Consider the following 18,785-nt stretch of genomic DNA (forward strand, 5'->3'; position numbering starts at 1 on the left):
GCATATACATCGGTAACTAACGGGCTAGGAAAAACCTATTTCTCCTCCTAGCAGTACATGTTAGTCACAACTCCTCTGCAAAGTCAAACTTTCAACTTCATAAAACCTTTTAGAATAAATTATTTGCTGAGTAAATATGATGCATTCCTTTTGAGGAAGGAATCCCGTTCTATTTAGCATATACCTTAAACTATAGGAACAGCATTAAAACTATACTAAAAACATCAAATCTGTTTCCTAAATCTTTAATGTTGATTTCATTGAATATGATCTTTAAATCCTGAATTCAAGGCATTTGTTATATAACTCCTTTATCTTTTATTATTAATGACCACATTTGGTTTTCTATCCTTGAGTACCATTTTCATCTGGGGTAATGGGTCTCAGACATGTTGCCCTACCCAAGCTTACCTGTTTTCTAAAGCAGCCACTGCAAACGTGAAAAATGAGACTCTACTTAAAAAGGTGAGGGATTTGGGTCTTTTTTTATTTTAATCCTCACCTGAGGATATATTCATTGATTTGAGAGAGAGAGGGAGAGGAGAAAGAAACATTGAAGTGAGAGAAACAGTGATTGGTTGCCTCCCACATGCGCCCCACCTGGGGATCCCACCTGCAACCCAGGAATGTGCCCTGCCGGGGGATGGAACCCACACCCTTCTGGTGTGCAGGACAGTAATGCTCCAAACAATCCGGCCACAGGGCCAGGGCTTGAGTTTTTTCTGAAGAAGTTTTTATAATGTTTAGTGCCAGATAATAAGAATGTTAAATTGGCAGTAAATGAAAACCGTATTGAGAAGAATGGATTGATTTTACAGTTTCGCAGTTATCTTTCACATCCAGCTTCACAAAAGACAACTGGGTTGTCATTCTCTGCTTCCTCAGACATGACGCATGCCATACAGATACTGGAAATACCACTGTAACTTAATGGGAGGGAAAACAAGGCTGAAAAGTGCAGACACCATCTTAATATTATTACAAAAATAGCTTTGACTTGTCCCCCATTCCCCCCCCCAACACCCCCCGCCTCAGAAATGGCTTCTGGATACCCAGGGGTTCCCAGATCACACTCTGAGAACTACTGCATTACACTTAACTGCCCTTCAGTACACAGGGTATAAGTGTCTTGGCTGAGTACTTAAAAAATAGTGTTTCCTCAAGTAAATCCCAGCCTGGCATGTAGAAGGAGCAGCGGCTGTGTGACTGAAGACTGGGGTACCATCTTCCTTCCACCCTAATAGTCCTTTTCCTTTGCTAAGTTTGTTTCCCTCTGTCTCAGATTCTTCCTCTATGACGGGGCTAGTTACAAATCCCTTGCAGAGACATCGTAGGAATTCCACAAAATATGAGACAAGGTGCCCAACAGGCACCGACCCCCAGAGGACAGGGTGTCTGACCAAGGGTAGCTATTGGTCTAGATTGGCCAATGATGGCCAGGGAAGGAAGGAGAGGGGTCATATTTGGCAAAAAGTGAAGGAAAAGAGAGCCACCAAGGTCAACCCACAAACTCTGACCTGAGGACTAGATAGATGTTGAAAGTTAGATGTGTTCAGAGGTACATAAATTTGGGGTTTTAAAAAGTTAATGCTGTGCCTATGCTGTATATAACATTAGACCTCCACGAGTCTTAGAGAGCCAGCTGATAATCAAACATGTTACTCTTTCTGGGCAGGAACATATTCCACTCACACCAAGGCCTAGAAGTTGCCTTGGGTCTGTTTGGGCCAGGTTTGGATACCAAATGATTTACAAACCATCTTTCAGTGTTCAAGGCTTGGGGGGTTTTTGAATTGTGGGTAAGGGATTGTAGGTCTTATCAAATGCTGCTGTGACACCAAGAGAGAAATGTGCCCATGCAATTTCATTTACTTCTCTCAACTCCATGGGCAAGAAACAGGCATCTCAGGATCCAGTAACATCTTGGCTAGCTTTCGTCTTTCAACCAGCTTTATAGGATCCCAGGGTTAGAACGGTGGCCTCTGACTTCCTTTCTCTGGCTGTTGCCTACAAATTAAAGTCCAAACATTTATTATATATGGGTGGGGAGAGGGAGTTAGACATGTGGAGTGTGTGTATGTGTTTCAAAATGAACGCAATAACAAATGTCTTTTTTCCCTTTCTTTTTAAACAAACATCTTAATGAATGCGTAAAAAAATTGTCTTCAGTTTTTTGAAAGGCCATCTAGACAGGGGCCTACTTTTCTGAAGAATTTAAGATAGGTGAGATGATATATTTTAGATACCAATAAAATCCATTTCCTGCCACATTCACAGGGATGGAAATTGAATACATTTAAAAATCTGTAAATAAGGGCCCACACTCAACGTTTCATGCTCATAATCTCCATTTTACAGAATTTCAAGGGAAAATATACCCTGAATTTGTTTGAAGACAAAAGTCTTGCTATGAATTAATGTTGAATAACGTGAAAGGATTACAGGTCCCTGTAAGTAAACTTTTGAAGAATTCATCAGAATTTGAAGTGACACAAGATTATGACAAGACTTGTGAATCTTAAGAAACCACTTCAGCTACTGGTTTTTGTGGATTTAAAATAATTTGCAGCTACAAAGATAAAATAATTTTAAATGATTTTTTTCTGCCTCTACCTAACACTATTATTCTGGGTTTACGGGGAATGTAAGTTACATTTATTTGGACACCTGTACATGCCTCACTCATTACTAAGCACTTTATTTGTTGATTCCAACTTAAATACATATGTATTTTTAATTATAGTTTGCCCCTTTAATTCAGCATCATGGTATTAAAATGTTCCTCCTCTGCCATGACAAAAAGCAACAAACATTTGTTAAAAGGCAATGAAATAGAAAGAGGAACTTTCTATAATATGGATCTTTAGTCAAATAGAAATGGCTGCTGCAGTAAGTTGGGGAGACTTGGCTTTTATCCTTTGATATTCTTGTTTCCTTTCTTCTTTCCTCCCTACCTCTTCCTACTTCCCTCTCTTGCATGTTTTCTTTCTCTTTCCCTCCCTCCCTTGCCCCCCATCTCTCCCTCCTTTTTTTCTCTACATTTTCCTTCCTCCCTCCCTCCTTTTCTTCCTTCCTTTCCTTTTTTTCTTTCTTTTTATTTTACTTGTCAAAAGAGAATTTTAATGTCTCTATATAATAAACCACTATTACTTCACTGCCTTATTATCTGGAATTCCTTTAGGAATAACAATTATTGTACAATCACAATTAGCTGAACCCAGGTCTTTACTGAGATCCTAATAACTAGGGGAGGACATTAAAAATCAGGCTCACAGATACCTATCTGATCTCCTTACCATGGATACATGAACTCAGTGTCTCAACATGTACCTGTATCTCCTCCAGGACAAAGGCCCTCATTCCCCCAGCTGGCAAGGGTGCTGGCCTTTGATGTCTCACATATGAGTCCCTCCCTAGGAATGGCCCAAGAAGAAGGAAGCCCCTGCCCAAGGCCATGCCCCCCTCTGCAGGGACAGCCTGTGTTCAGTGGCTGCCCCCTCACCTTGATTAGGCCAACTCTGAAGACTTTCTCTGAGCCAGAACTCTCCATGGGATTGCCTAAGGCCTTTAGGGCAACTGGATCATTGTGCAACTCTCAATGTGGAATTATTTTTCTCTTCATTATAGGCTTTAACCCTGAAGGTACTCCACAGTAAAAGTCCAGCTTATAGATCTCTGCCTCCGTTTTTCTGTGGAGCAGAACAAAACCATTGGTGCCAGGAATGGTACAAGGAAGGAGGCTCGTACATGAGGTCTGGACCTGGGTCACCACCTGGCCCGTGGTCAATGAGGACACTGTCATGCAGCGTGGGTAGAATACCGGTGGCCTTGGGAAGGCTGTAGCCCTGCACTTGTTATAACTTTCACCTTGGTGAGACAGCTGGGAGGGAGTGCTTTGGTGGGTGCAGGCTCTGGCTATTTGAGAGGTTCAAGAAAAGTGGTAAGTTTAAGTACAATAAGTCCTCAATGTCATCAACAGTTTCTTGGAAACTGCAACTTTAAGCAAAACAACATATAATGAAACTGATTTTACCATAGGCTAATTGACATAAACTAGAGTCTTATGGTCACACAAACCACCAAAATTCCAAATAAAGACCCAGAACCTTTCTAATACTAAACAACAAAATAAATGTGTGCTAGATGTACATTTAAAAAAGATTAATAGAAACAAGACAATGATTTGTCAGCCTGCCGACTCCAGTTCGGGCCTGCCACCCTTAACACCCACGGAACCGCGAGGGTGGTGGTCCTCATCCTGTCCCCATTCAGTTCACCGTTCTGCCCCCTTCAAACAGGGATTCCGACCACTGAGAGCAGACCGCCATAAAGTCCACACATTACCTAGAGTATGTATTGCTGCTACTGACTATCCAAGCTGCCAGCCACAGAAACTGACACCGAGGCTCCAGTACAGCCTCCTTCCCTGAAGAGACCAACCAGTCACGTGTTAGCAACTTGATTACATTACATCTCTTTCAATCTGGAAGTGGCAATGATGTATCTTAACTGGAATTGGCACATATTCAAGCAGTGTCTTTACTTTTCCTGCCTACAGGGGCTTAGCCACCACCATCATCTATGAACTTCTGTGTAATTTATAAAGTGACATGGGATTCCATGTGATGTGCCCCTGGACCGACAGTCCCATTATAATAGCAAAGGAAGAGCAACAATGGGCATTTATGACCATGAGACCCACTGGGTTCCACCCATGCCATACCACACATCCCGAATCTGCCTGCCCAATAGAGCCTTTTGGAAAACAGCTCAGGGGATGATGCCCTGTGACAATGAGGTGGCGTTAAATCAATGTCCATCATGCAATGCTGTGCTTCCAGTAGGTGAAGTTGATGGGTCCATACAACAAGAATTGGAAGTTGGCCTGGCCCCATTTACCATCACTCTCAATGACGTGCTCCCTCTTTACTGCACATTGAGTCTCTTGGGTCCTGGTCCCCAGAGAGAGAATGTTCTATGAGGGTATACAGTAAGGATTCCATTAAACTTTAAGGTACAACTGCTGCCTAGTCACAGCCGCATCTACCCAGGAGGTTCACTGGGTTGTTCCTGGTACTCCCCTGCCAATGTTTAATGGTGAACAAGCAGGTACAGTAGCAATGGCTTGAATTTGGCCATTTACCACCACAGCCATGTCTTCATGGGGACCTAGGGCTTGGAGCATGCAGGATGAGAATCTGGGTCACCCCAAAACACAAGCAACCCAGACTAGTAGTAGAGCTCTCTGAGGGTGTTGGGCACCTGGAAAGGCTGGTAGAAGAGGGAGATAATGATATCAGCTATAGTGCAAAGACTGTAATTTATTTCTTTCTCTTACAAGCTTTCCCAGAAAAGGAGATCAGAATCGCAGGGAGTTAGTTTCAGATGAGATGAAAGTAGATGAAGGTATTAGATTGAGAGCCTCAAGGGGCGGACTGTCATGGTGTGGAGTTTGGTCCCTCATTTCCGACGCAGTCAGAAGGGCTGGCTCTGACTCCTACACAGGGACTTGTCAGTGAGTCCCGCTCAGGAGTGGCCCAAGATTAGAGTCCATTACAGTGGCAACCAGAGATGGGCTTATGTCAATGTGGGAAGACTTGGCACCCTTGCCTCCGTGAGGAAAATTCTGAAAGCGCCATTTCCATTTCCCTGTGGTACTGGCCAAGAACTCTGCGACCGCATCACATCTCAGCATCTGCATCACATCTCAGCATCTGCCTGTGTGCGTCCTGCTTCGCTCTCCTGCACAGGTGCGTTTCTAAGAGCACTTCCCAACAAAGACCCTGCGTGTGACTTTCCATCTCACAAGTCTGGTTCCCAGGAACCCAACCTAAGAGTGTACTCTGGGTTAGGCATCTTATAAATGCCTTTATTGTTCCAGTTGTTGTGATTCTGGGGTTAGAAACAGACTAGTGATTAAGAGCAAATAAGTTTTCCCTAACCAATTAAAAATTAAAATATTCAGTAGTTTTATTCCGCAGAAAACATTTTGCTGAACACAAAGGGCTTTGTTTCTATGGGAAGGTGTCTCCACATAGCATCTTTTCTTCTTCAGTGAGCTTTTGATGTTTCAATTATTTATTTTTCAATCAAGTTCTAATCCATTGTTTAGATAGATGTTTCAGAAGTATTTTGAAAATGTAGCGTGTTTTTAAAATTAGATCCCCAGCTGTCACTGTACGGAATGCGCGTGGGCACATGGTGAATGAGCTTCTTTTTAACCCCTGAGTGCTGCTGGCTTCCTTCCCTTTTTCCCTGGAAAAGCAGAGACGTTACGTGCTCTGTTTCTCTCCCCACTCACGGCTGTGTTTCACTTTGTTGCCCACAGCACCTTAACCTCTTTAAAGATCAAGACAATCGATCTGCAGAACTTATGTTCTCTTTCTGCCTCCAAATTATTTCTTTGTGACAGGAAAGACATATTCATTGAGCATATCCTAGATCTTTTAATTCACTGAAGTTCTTTCTTAAATGGATAGTTTTCATGCTTTCTGTTTAAATTAGCAGTGGTGTTGGGTACCAAAAGAACACAGAAGATGATTTATCTTTTTTTTTCAATCATCAATTTCAAAACTAGTCAGATAACATGTGCAGTGTTCCATTTCAAATACAGATAAGAAATCAGGAAAAAACATATGGAGCAGGTTTTTCGGACAGTTTTTTCTCATATTATTTATGGACTATTCTCAAACCACAAAGGCAGGCAGACTAGTAGAATGAATCTTCAGGTACCCATCCCTCAGCTTCAACAGTTATCAGCGCTTCGCATATCTTTTTTCATGCACCCATCTCTGCCTCCTGCCCCTTCCCATCTCTCTCACACGCACATACACACGCACACGTGCGCACACACATTTTCCTGAAGTGTTAGAATACCACACATCATGCCATTTTTTCTGATAAAGTACTTCATATGCATTTAAGCAGTAAGACTTTTAAAAAAATAAACCACCAAGGTATTATCATACCCAACAAATTATATCTGAAAATTCTAATACCCAATGCATATTCAAATGTCCCCAATTGTCTCAAATTTGTTATCTTACAGTTGGTTACTCAAATAATAAAAACCAGTGAAACCCATAGGCTGCATGGCCACCACATCTCTTTAGTATTGGAGTCTGCACAGTTCCTCCTCCCTGTTGTGCCGCTGAATTTGTTGGAGAAATCAGACTATTTGTCCTTTGTCTCCCATATTGTAGAATTACACCATGTTCTCTCTATTTCCTAGAAACACAGATCTGAGGCTTGATTCAAGTTCAAATGCTTTTTTAGGAATATCTTAGCCCGTGAACTTCCTGTTGAATCATATCAGGAGCTCCTGCTGCCTGGTTGCTCATTTTCAGAAACGTCAGTAAGTAGTTTGGATGACATCAGGGTGCTCGGTCCTCAGCGAGTTTCCTGTAAACGTTTCGCCAAGGGCAGTAGCCTTCACTGACAGCCATGGCTAAACCCAGGGTCTCACTGAGGACTGATGTGGCAACTTCCTCATTGTCATTCCTTCTGCCTCAGTTAGCCGTAGCTCTTCTATAAGGACGGATTTATCCTCGACAATAATTAGGCTGCCCTGAAGTACAATTTGTGTAGCAAAGGCAGAGAAAATTCTTGATTCTTTCCATATATTTATCAATTTTCAGCATAATGAGCTGGTAACTTAATAACCTACCAGTTTTTTAAAAAGTGTCATTATGAACTCATGAGTTTTTATATATTTAAGATTTTAATTGAGTCTGATTATTTGTTTTTGATAGTCATACTATGCCATTTGACTGGTGGGATTTCTTTAAAGTTGGCTGTCCTTTTACATGATATATTTAGTCTTTAATAGTTCCTCGGTTATCTGCACTTCAAAATGTCCCAGACTTACAGCATATGTTTCAGAATCCATATAGATTCCCAAAAATGATTTACTCCATCAAAAAGAATGACTTTTTTTAAGGTGGTTGAACCTAGTGGGGAGATCATGGGTTTTGGAGGAGGTTTATGGCCCTAGCTCTAGGGCCTTAGAAAAAGATTTATGTCAAATGTGAGGATAAGGAAAAGGACATTATAATAATACAGGCAATTATTTTATTATATTGTTAGGTGGAAAAACAAGATTCACAATTGTATAAAAATGCATAGAGAAATGATTGTGAGCAAATATGCGAACAGGTTAATAATTATATCTTTTGGTGGTGGGACTCACAGGTCATATTTCTCTTCTTTGTGATTCATACTGTATTTTTCCACATGACCTAGAATGGAAAGAAATAAGATAACTGTATTAAAAGAAAAATAAGCCACCATCACCAATACTATAGTGTTGATTAAAATTCATTTGGGATATGATTCATCGCATACTCTCTTTGCATCTCTCATGGTCAATTTAATCCTCTTGTAACAGAATTTAATGCAAATTATGCAATAAAGAAAAATATTGATGTAACTATACTCCACCACCTGCTTCCTTTCTCTACACCATGTCATATTGATTTCAATAGACCAGGTCAAAGCTGAGCGTTTCCTGCTTTCAAGGATGACCTCTAAAGGCCCCAGACTATTCTGCCTCCTTGCTCTCAGGGGAGAGCCCCTACATTCTGGCTTGACAGCTGAAGGCAGAATGGTAAAAGTAGGAAGTAAAAGAAAATCTCCATTTGACATGCTTATAAATCAGTTTTCCCAGGGGACGGAATTGTTGGTGTTGGTGCTCATTGAAAATAACCTTATTGACCAGAAAACTAAACCAATTGGTTCTTTATTCACAGAAAGAGTCAGATGACTTGTCAAAGATGAATTAATCTTATAATCCTGTAATCCTTTAATCCTTGCAAATGATAAAAACTTTTGTGAAAGATGTCTGCAGAGGTTTCTAACCTAGGATTTAGTCTGATTTCCAGGAATGATGTTTTGATCCTGGATTTGCGGGCCATAATTTCCTCTTTTAAACTGGGGAATGAAATTTTACAGACATCTGGAGCCTAATGGAGGGTGATAATCACCGATAACATTTTTCTTTATACTTTATTCTATTTAAATATATTTTATTTCAAAAGAGAACTGTTGATTTTAATTTTAAAACAGTGCAGGCTAAGCCTCACATTGTGGAACTTCACTACTGTGGCCTGCTTAATTAATTGTGAACAATGACTTGCCTTCCACAGGTCTTTAGGAGGCTGTGTAAGATGAAACTTGTAAAATCGAAAACAGCTGGTGAGGGTTGTTTTTTCTCTTCTTTCCCTTTCTCTTCCTCCTCTTTGATGAGCTAATTTGGATGCTGATCTGTAGATTAACCAAACTCAAGCATTTAGTGTCAGGACTGTTGTCACTGAAAGCATTGCTTCATTCAGCATTGCCTCTTTTGTGGGCTCTTGTTCCTGGTGTAGGTTCTCTGTTGGAGGCTGGCAACACGTGAATGATGGAGGCATAGTGCCTGTTTACAAAGACCTCGAAGCATAGCTCACTGGACTGGGCATACACATGCTGATAAATGAAAGATTAGCAGAGGCTACCCCGAGAGTGCTGTGAGACATGTGGTGACAGGAGCCATCCTTGTGACAGTGTATTTGTCAGGGTTCACCATACAAACAGAACCAGTGCATCTCTTTATCTACCATCTATCATCTCTCTCACTCTCTCTCTCTCTCTCCGTATTTTAAGGAATTGGTTGATGCAATTGTAGGAAGCTGGTAAGTCTGAAGTTGGCAGCAGAGGCAGGCAGGGTGAGGCCCAGGGAAGAGCTGATGTTGCAGTCTCGAGTCTAGACGCTGTCCTGAGACAGAATTCCCTCTTTTTTGGGGTGGGGTGAGGGGCGGGCAGGGGGCAGAATCTCAATCTTTTTCTCGTAAAGCCTTCAGCTGATTGAATGAGGCCCACCTTCAAGTGGTTGAATGAGACCCAACTAATTCATTCCTATGGCTTAAGTTTAATATTTAAAAAGGTATTTACAGAGGGAAAATAAATATTTCTCTCACTCCTGACCTCAAGCCACCTTAAGTCCTTATTCAGAGGCCATAACTATTACCAAATTGTTGATTCCCTTGTAAAGATATTCTATGCATACATGAGCAAATGAGTGTATGAGCTTCTAAAAATATACCAGTAACATCCTGCCTTTTTTCAGTTAACAAAATTCCTTGGAAATTGTCCCTTTTAAACTTAGTTAAAGCTGCCTTTATTTTTTATAGTTATATAATATTCCACTGTACAAAAATACCATAATTTGTTTAGTCAGTTTCCCAATTAGATCGTTTTCAGCCTTATGTTAGTCTGGACATAATGGCCATGAATATTCTTGTACACACATTTCTGTCTCCCCACCCCCCCATTCTTTAGGATACATCCCTAAACATAGAATTACTAGGTCAATGGATATGGACATTTGAAATTTGACATATTAACAAATTATCCTACATAAAGGACTGCCAGTTAACACCCCTACAATTGGTTACTTTCAGCTCCAATTTACAGATGTACAAACACGACATCACAGGTGTTATTTTCAAGGATGATAATGGATTTGGGCTGATCTCCCCCTTTTTTTTTTCATTTTCCTCATGCCCCTGGTGACCAACCACCAGCATTTGCGAGTCAGCTGCCTACGTGTGTTATGAGCAAAGGGAACATGGTGAAGGGAGGTCCCCCATGGAGACCGCTATCCCAGAGCTTTACCATATTACTATGGGGCTCTGACCAAGCACCAACCTACCTGAGATACTGCGGGTTCGATTCCAAACAACTGCATTAAAGCAGGTCATTATCTTTTTGCTGGTGGAAGGTCTTGCTTAATTTGTAAAAAAAAGCAACATCTGTGAAGTGCAGTAAGGCAAAGTGCAGTAAAACGAGTTATGCCCGAACAAGAACATGGTCTCTGCTTGGTGACTTTCCCAAGGTCACACAGCTCTTAGGTTTCAGGAGCAGACTTGAACTCATACTCAAGTTTTTGTCTGTTCTTGGAACCCTCAGAGTTGAAGATTTGTGACCATGCCTAAATGAGCATAAACTTATCTGCGTCTTGTATGAGCTAGCTCATGCTCGTCCGTTCAGAGCTAATTCGTGTGTGTCATTTACGAGCTGGTTCACATGCATGTTTAGGACAGTGCCTGGTACAGAGTAAGCACTCAGTGGACATAGTTATCACCGTTCTTCTTGTTCTGTAGGAGGTTGGTGTGGATGGGGTGGGGGGGACTGGAGGGGACCGGGAGGGGTCCGGACACTGTGGGGCTTGGGGCTGGGGGCTGAGGTCCAGTGTCAGCTACAGTGACCTCCCGGTCCTTCCAGCTGTGTGATCCGCACGGCTCTAGCTTGGGAGCAGAGTTTGAGTCATGGGGGCAGATGAGCATTTTTCTTAATTGAGCAGGAGCTAATGGGAGCTTTTTGTCTTGGAATCTGCCTGTTGGATGAGAGCAAACATTAATTACCTCTGGGCTGGAAAGGGCAGATACAATTCACCAAACGAGACGACATCTTCCCCCGTCAGTTATAAAACAGTATGCAGGGCACTGGTGCGCGCTTTCCCACAGCGGAAGTTCATCACCGGCTGTGGTGTTAAATACAGACTGAAGGCCCCATAAACCAGCGTCCACATGTGAAGCGATGAAATGTGGCACTGCCCCCTCAGCAACACTCCAGCAGCTGCCCTTTCAGTCTCTTCAAGGCTCAGCAACTTGTAGGATGACAGAAGAATAATAGTGCATTGGTTTTCTTTGGGGACACAAAGAAGGCCAAAGTGGGAGCTGGCCTCTCCTCGTTAAAGCAAGATTCAAAAGGCATTGGTCACCCAGGTCCCCATGGAGGGGCGGGGCTGGCTTTCTCCTGGTGGCACCTCCTGCCAGTGCCCTCAGCCAGAACGTTCTCTGTGGGCTGCCGATGGCCACAACGAGGCACATTTGCCACAGCTGGTGGGAAGCCCAGCCTGCAGGGGAAGGAACCGTGATTTGGCCTCTTCTTTTTAATAGTAAGTGCAACCTACCACTTCACATTTTACGTCTTTCATTCCACCCAGTGCCCACTTTCCCACTCCAGTCTGGGAGCCCAGAGAGTATTTTTCTGGTTTAAGTGCAGCTGGTGGTTATTCTGAGCATGTTTTGGACATGAGGCAGTTAGTTCAGTTTATAATAACTACTAAAGAGTCTCCAGTGGATGCCAGTCCAGGGGGCAAACCTGAACCCAAGTTATCCTGCACTTATGGGAAACACCTGTCAAGGAAACCTAGCCCACCAATCGCAGTCCTTCAACCCAGCCCCAGGGGGCTCACCTTGCCTTAGGAAATGGGACCTGTCAGGCTCATAAGGAAGTCGCTGACCTCCCAGCCAATGCTGCCCCGTTTCCATGTTGCCTCTTCTAACACTTTATTAAACTCACTGTTGCCCCAAATCCCTCAGGTAGTGTCTCCGCAAATTATGAGGCACTGTGCTGCCCGCCCATGGATTATTCTCCCTTGAATAAAGGACATTAAACTCGCTACTAAATTATATTAGTTTTGGCATTTGACAGAATAAAGGAGAGTACTATATGGGGTCTCTTTTTTCTTCTTCTTGACCTTTTTGTTCAAGAGCTGGGAGCCTGAGTGAGTCCCATTGACACAAACACACATGTCTTCAGAGCATGCTATGACAGGAAATTGCCAGGAGGCATTCACACAAGGGAACTCAAATTGAAGTCGGGTGGCCATAAAGAAGTTTGCCTATGTATGTCCCACCCATGAACTCTTGAACTTTTAATAAGTTCACCATGGCAACCAGATCACCTGTCTTCTTCACTCTGAAAGAAGTCAATCAATTACACCAGCCAACATCCTTCATTTAAATAAAGGACCTAACCAATCTCTGTTAACCTAGCGAACAACCTTCATTTTCATGAAGAATCTAAGTAGGGACAGTATGTGGGTACAGTAAGTGGGGATAATGTTTGCCCTTATAAATCCTGCCTTCTATGTTTCCTTTGGAGCCTATTTTTAGATTGTTATCCTAATCTGTGAATCCCTAGTTGAAATCCCTCCTTTGCTCAAATAAATGTGTGTGGGTGTGTTTTTTAATTCTTTATTACAGCCTGAAGCTTTATCTTTGCTTGACAGCACCCAGGAACCTGCTCGGTCCTGGGTGTGAGGTATGCGTATGTCTGAGCGTGTCTGGCTATGGGGCACCTTCCCAGCTCACCCCGTCTGCTCTGCCCTCCTGGCCAAGTGGCCGCTGCCGTCCCTGCTCAAAGGCTTCTGCCACATGCCGCTCCACTTCACTTCCCTGGGATTCTGGGAAGATTGGGGCAAGCTGTCTTATGTTACCCAGGCCCCAGGAACGTTGGCACCAGTGTAACCGAAGCAGGGTTGCTCAGTGGTTAAGAGTTTGACCACCTCTGTTAGAATCCTGGCTCCGCCTCTTGCTGTGTGTTTTTGGGGGAACCGTTTACGTTCTATGTGATTCAATTTCTTTATCTGCAAAACATAGATAATAATAATACCTATCTCATAGGTTAGTTGCAAAATGAAATGAGATCCTGTATGTAAAGTAGTTAGAATGGTGCCTTCTCTGTTAGGAGCCCACAGTCCCTGAGCACATCAACTTCATGCTTTAACTGAAGACTTCTCTCTCTCTCTCTCTCTCTCTCTCTCTCACACACACACACACACACACACACACACACACACAATAATTGATGGACAGATGTTAATCTGTTGATTATTTTCTTTCCAGTTGAACTGAGGTTCTAGTGTAGGGATAAAAATGTGGGCTATGGGAATCCTCGTATTTGGCCTGGAAGCACTCACTGGCAATGTGTGCCTGAGGAATCTATTGTACTTGGTCACTCTGAGACCTAGTTTCCTCATCTTTAAAAAGAAGACTCCTTATTCTATAAGGTCACTTTCTGTCCTGTATCCCATAATCCCACAACTCTGGATTCAGAAGAGCTACACTTTATACTGGCGATTAATACACAAGCAAGGAAGGCCAAGTGCTTATTTGCATACAAATAGGATGCTAATCATGAGTGCAGATAAAGCTCCTCAGAATCGAGATAGCTGTCAGGACCCCATCCTTCTGGAGTTGCCCAGACAGAGCAAGCTGAGGCAGGAGAAATTAAATTAAACAGGAGCAGTAGAGTGCTATCAGTTATTGATGTCCCCAGGCACACTGAACGGCGCCTGGCTTCAAGTGCTTAGCTTGGGGGAGGCCTTATCGCTCCAGTCCTGGAATTTGGAACCATTATCTACCAGAGCAGAGGGATTAAAAATAATGTTGGCACTGATGGGCAGTGACTAGTAGTCAACCGCATGGTGACATTTATTGTTCACAGAAAAGGGTTTTGGCAAAGAGGAAGTCCGGAGGTCAAGGTGGATGATGTAGGACCGCTAGCAGGTTACCAGGGTCACCTCGGGAAAGTTCACTCAATTTCTCTGCAACTGAGGTTTAGGTTTCATTTTGTAGTTACTTGGTTCCTCTCACTCACAAAGAATACAACTTCTTCCTATATAAGTGTGCTGTTATATGATATATATTTCACTTATTTGAGTATTATCTTGATAATATATTTTAGCTAATATTATATAAGCACATTCCCATGTCTTGAAAAACTATTCCTAGACAGAATTGAAGTGTGCATGTCATTATACAAGGGTTGGCAAAAGGAGGTTTACAGTCATGAGTACACAAAATTGTTTATCATTATTTATTAATTACTGCATTATTTTCCAAACAACTGTAAACCTATTTTTGCCCCACCCTGTACTGAAAGAAATTACTATAATCTACTTAACCCGTGTTTTGGCATTTAGTTTCCTTCCATAATAATCTTAAAAGAAACATCTTTGTCTATAATTTGTACCATGTCTTAAAAGTAGACTTATTGTGTAAAAAAGTATATGTAGGTTTTTATTTTTAAAATTTTAATGCAAATTTTCAAGTATATATAAAAGTAGGAAGAATGGTCCTACGAACCCAGCATAGCCACCGCCAGTTTCAACAGGTATCAACACCCAGCCAATCTTGTTCTAATTATTCCCTATCCCACAATTATTTTGAAGCAAGTGCCAGATGTTATTTCCTATGTATATTTTCAGTATGAATTTTCCGAACTTATTAATAGTGTCAAATACCCTGTCAGTTTATACTTCCTTGATTGTTTTTTTGTATTTGAATCAGTATCCGAATAAGTTCCACACACTGTGATGAACAGGTTTTTTCAGAGCTCTTTATATTTGTAGGTTCTCTCTCTTCTGTTTTCTTCTGGGAAACTAGGTCATTTTTTCCTATAGAGTCTCACAGTTGCTAATTGCATCCCCAAGTAGTTAATACGTTCTTTTCTTTCTCATGTTTCTTATAGATTGATAATTAGTTCTAGAAACGTGATCATATTCCAATCCTCCCAGGTTGAAGTCTTCCCTGTTCTCCACTCAAGTTGGAAAATTCATTCTGCTTGAACAAAACAAAGTTAGATATTCACATTGACTAATTCAAACTAGGTGACCAAAAAAATGAAATTATTCTGATTGGTTTGCAGGGGAAGGGGCACTGCTAACCCTTCAGCAAACCATCAGGACTGCTAGTGATGTGCTGCAGGGGCAGCGAGGTCCTCAAAAAAATGGGGCCTTTTATTTTTTATTTTTTTGTTTTTATTTTTAATTATATTTTATTGATTATGCTAGGACAGTTGTCCTGATTGTTCCCCTTTAGCCCCCTCCACCCAGAACCTCCCACTTCCTCAGGCAATCCCCTTACCATTGCTCATGTCCATGGGTCATGCATGTAAGTTCTTTGGCTACTCTATTTCCAGTACTGTATCTTACATCCCCATGGCTTTTCTGTAGCTACCTATTTGTGCTTCTTAATCCCCTCATCTCTTCACCCATTCTCCCACACCCTCTTCCCATCTGGCAACCATCAAAATACTCTCTGTATCCATGATTTTGTCTCTGTTCTTCTTGTTTGCCTAGTATGTTTTTTAGATTCAGTTGTTGATAGATATGTATTTATTGTCATTTTATTGTTCATAGTGTTAATCTTACTTTTCTTAAAAAAAGTCCCTTTAACATTTCATTTAATAATGGTTTAGTGATGATGAACTCCTTTAGTTTTCTATTTGTTTGTTTGTTTATTTGTCTGGGAAGTCCTTTATCTACCCTTTGATTCTAAATTATAGCTTTGCTGAGTAGAGCAGTCTTGGCTGTAGGTCCCTGCTTTTCATGACATTGAATATTTCTTGTCAACCCCTTCTTGCCTCTTTTGAGAAACTAGCTGACACTCTTTATGGGAACTCCTCTGTACGTAACTAACTGCTTTTCTTTTGCAGCTTTTAAGATTCTCTCTTTATCTTTAACCTTTGGCATTTTAATCATGTTGTGTCTTGGTGTGGGCCTCTTTGCATCCATCTTGTTTGGGACGCTCTGTGCTTCCTGGACTTGCATGTCTATTTCTTTACCAAATTAGGGAAGTTTTCTTTCATTATTTTTCAAGTACATTTCCAATTTCTTGCACTTTCTCTTCTTCTTCTGGTACCCCTATGATGCAAATGTTGGACCTCTTGAAGTTGTCCCAGAGGGTTTTTATACCGTCATTTTTTTAATCCTTTTTTCTTCTTCTTGTTCTGATTGGTTGTTTTTTGCTTCCTTATGCTCCAAATCATTAATTTGATTCTTGACTTCATCCACTCCACTGTTGCTTCCTTGTAAATTATTTCAATTAGGGTATCCTTCGATTCTGACTGGGTCTCTTTTATGCTATTGAGGGCCTCACTAAGTTTCTTAAGCACCCTTATAACCAGTATTTTGAACTCTGTGTCTGATAGATTGTTTATCTCCAATTCGTTTAGTTCTTTTTCTGGAGTTTTGATCTGTTCCTTCATTTGGGCTATATATTTTTTTCTCATTTTGGCAGCCTCCCTGTGTTTATTTATATGTATTAGGCAGAGCTGCTTTGACTCCATGTCTTGGTAGTGTGGTCTAATATAGTAGGTGTCCTGTACAGTCCAGTGGCACAGCCTCCCCTATCACCCAAGCTGGGTGTTCAAGGTGTACCCTTCGTGTGGGCTGCGTATACCCTCCTCTTGTAGTTGAGCCTTGGTTGCTGTTGATAGATCAATGGATGGGATTTACCCAGGCAAGTCAGCTGCAAGGATTGGCTGTGACCACTCACCACCAACCTCTGCCTTCCGTGAAGGATCAGCTGTGCAGGGGCAAGGTGGTGGTGCACCAACGTGGTCTGTAGCTGTCCACTGGGTGTGCTGGCCCTGGCATTTCCTGGGTGGTACAGGCCAAAGTCATCCCCCACCAGTGTTTTGCCTGGGTCCACCCTGCCTGACCGATAAAGCAGTCTGAGATGGCTGCTACTTACGCTGGGCTTGGAGGTTCCCAGGTGAAGCCAAGATGTGAATCTAGGCTGGCTGCTCTTAATGCCTGGCCTAAGGCTCACTGAGGCCAGCTGTTGCTTGTTTGAGAGGAATTAGGAGTTGTGAAGCATGAGCCAAGACCAGCCGTTTACATGGAAAAGAAGCTTTGACAAGGGCCAAAAGCTGGGTGTGGAGAATCTCGGGATCTTTAAGGTGGGTCAAATAGTGTTAGCCAGGTTGATGGAGTCTCAGCTATGTCACCAGCTTGCCAGCTCTGTAGGGGGAGGGTTAAGAAAAAGGACAATGGCCTCTGCTCGCCTTGGTGTCATATTCTTCAGTTCCTCTCTTTATGCCAGTGGTGCTTTTCAAGCTGCTACCCCAGTGCTGGAGCTCAGAGGGAGTGAATCTGAGTAAACAAGTCCGTGTGTGGGTCTTTAAGAGGAACTGCTTGGAGCTCCAGGAGTTTCTTCCACCAACTCAATCCCTGCTAGTTTTTGCAACCAAAAGTTGTGGGGACTTATCTTCCTGTCACTGGAACCCTGGGCTGGGGAGTCTAGTGTGGTGCTGTGACTCCTCACTCCCGAGATATCCCTCCTGAATTTTTATCAACCACATGTGGGTGAGGACCAGCCCATTCTGCATCTGCATCCCTCTTCCCAGTCTGGATGGATATGGTTTCTTCAATTCTGTAGTTGTCAGACTTTCATTCAACTTGATTTCTGATGATTCTGAATGATGGTTGTTCTATATTTTAGTTGTAAGTTTGATGTGGTTTTGCAAAGAGGAGACCCATTTCTGCCTATGCTGCCATCTTGACCACAAGTCCAAAAATTGGAGCTTTTAAATAGAGACTATTAAATAGAGTATGAATGGGGGCTGTGATGGTTAATTTTATGTGTCTACTTGACTGGGCTAAGTGATGCCCAGATAGCTCGTAAAAATTATTTCTGGGTGTGTCTGTGAACGTATTTCTGGAAGAGGTTAGCATTTGAATTAGTAGACTGAGTAGAAAAGATGGCTTTTACCAAAGCAGTTGGACATGATCCAATCCACTGAGGGCCCAAATAGTACAAAAAGGCCAAGGTTGGAAAATTCCTTCTCTGTTCTGAGCTAGCACATCTACTCTCTTGCATTTGGACATCAGAGCTTCAGGTTCCCCGGCCTTTGGACTGAGATTGAGTTATACATTCAGCTATCTTGGTTCTTCAGTTGTAGACTGCAGATCATGGAACTTTCTTGTTTCCAAAGCTGTGTGAGCCAAGTCCTATAATAAATCTCCTCATCATATTGGTTCTGGTTCTCTGGAGAACCCTGATTAACGCAGATGCTAAAATGCCAAAACCAACAAATGCTTGCTGTACTTACCTTGTGGTCCAAAGCATAAATCTCTGGTATCTGAGGTGTCAGCCAAACACCAAAGAACATACCCATTTCTGATGCAGGGAAGATGTGAGTCACATAATCTAGAAGGGACTTCAAGAGTCTTT

The sequence above is a fragment of the Pteronotus mesoamericanus genome, unplaced genomic scaffold (assembly GCF_021234165.1).
Source record: "Pteronotus mesoamericanus isolate MK-2021 breed Mesoamerican mustached bat unplaced genomic scaffold, CSHL_Meso_final contig_50, whole genome shotgun sequence".
Classification (NCBI taxonomy): domain Eukaryota; kingdom Metazoa; phylum Chordata; class Mammalia; order Chiroptera; family Mormoopidae; genus Pteronotus; species Pteronotus mesoamericanus.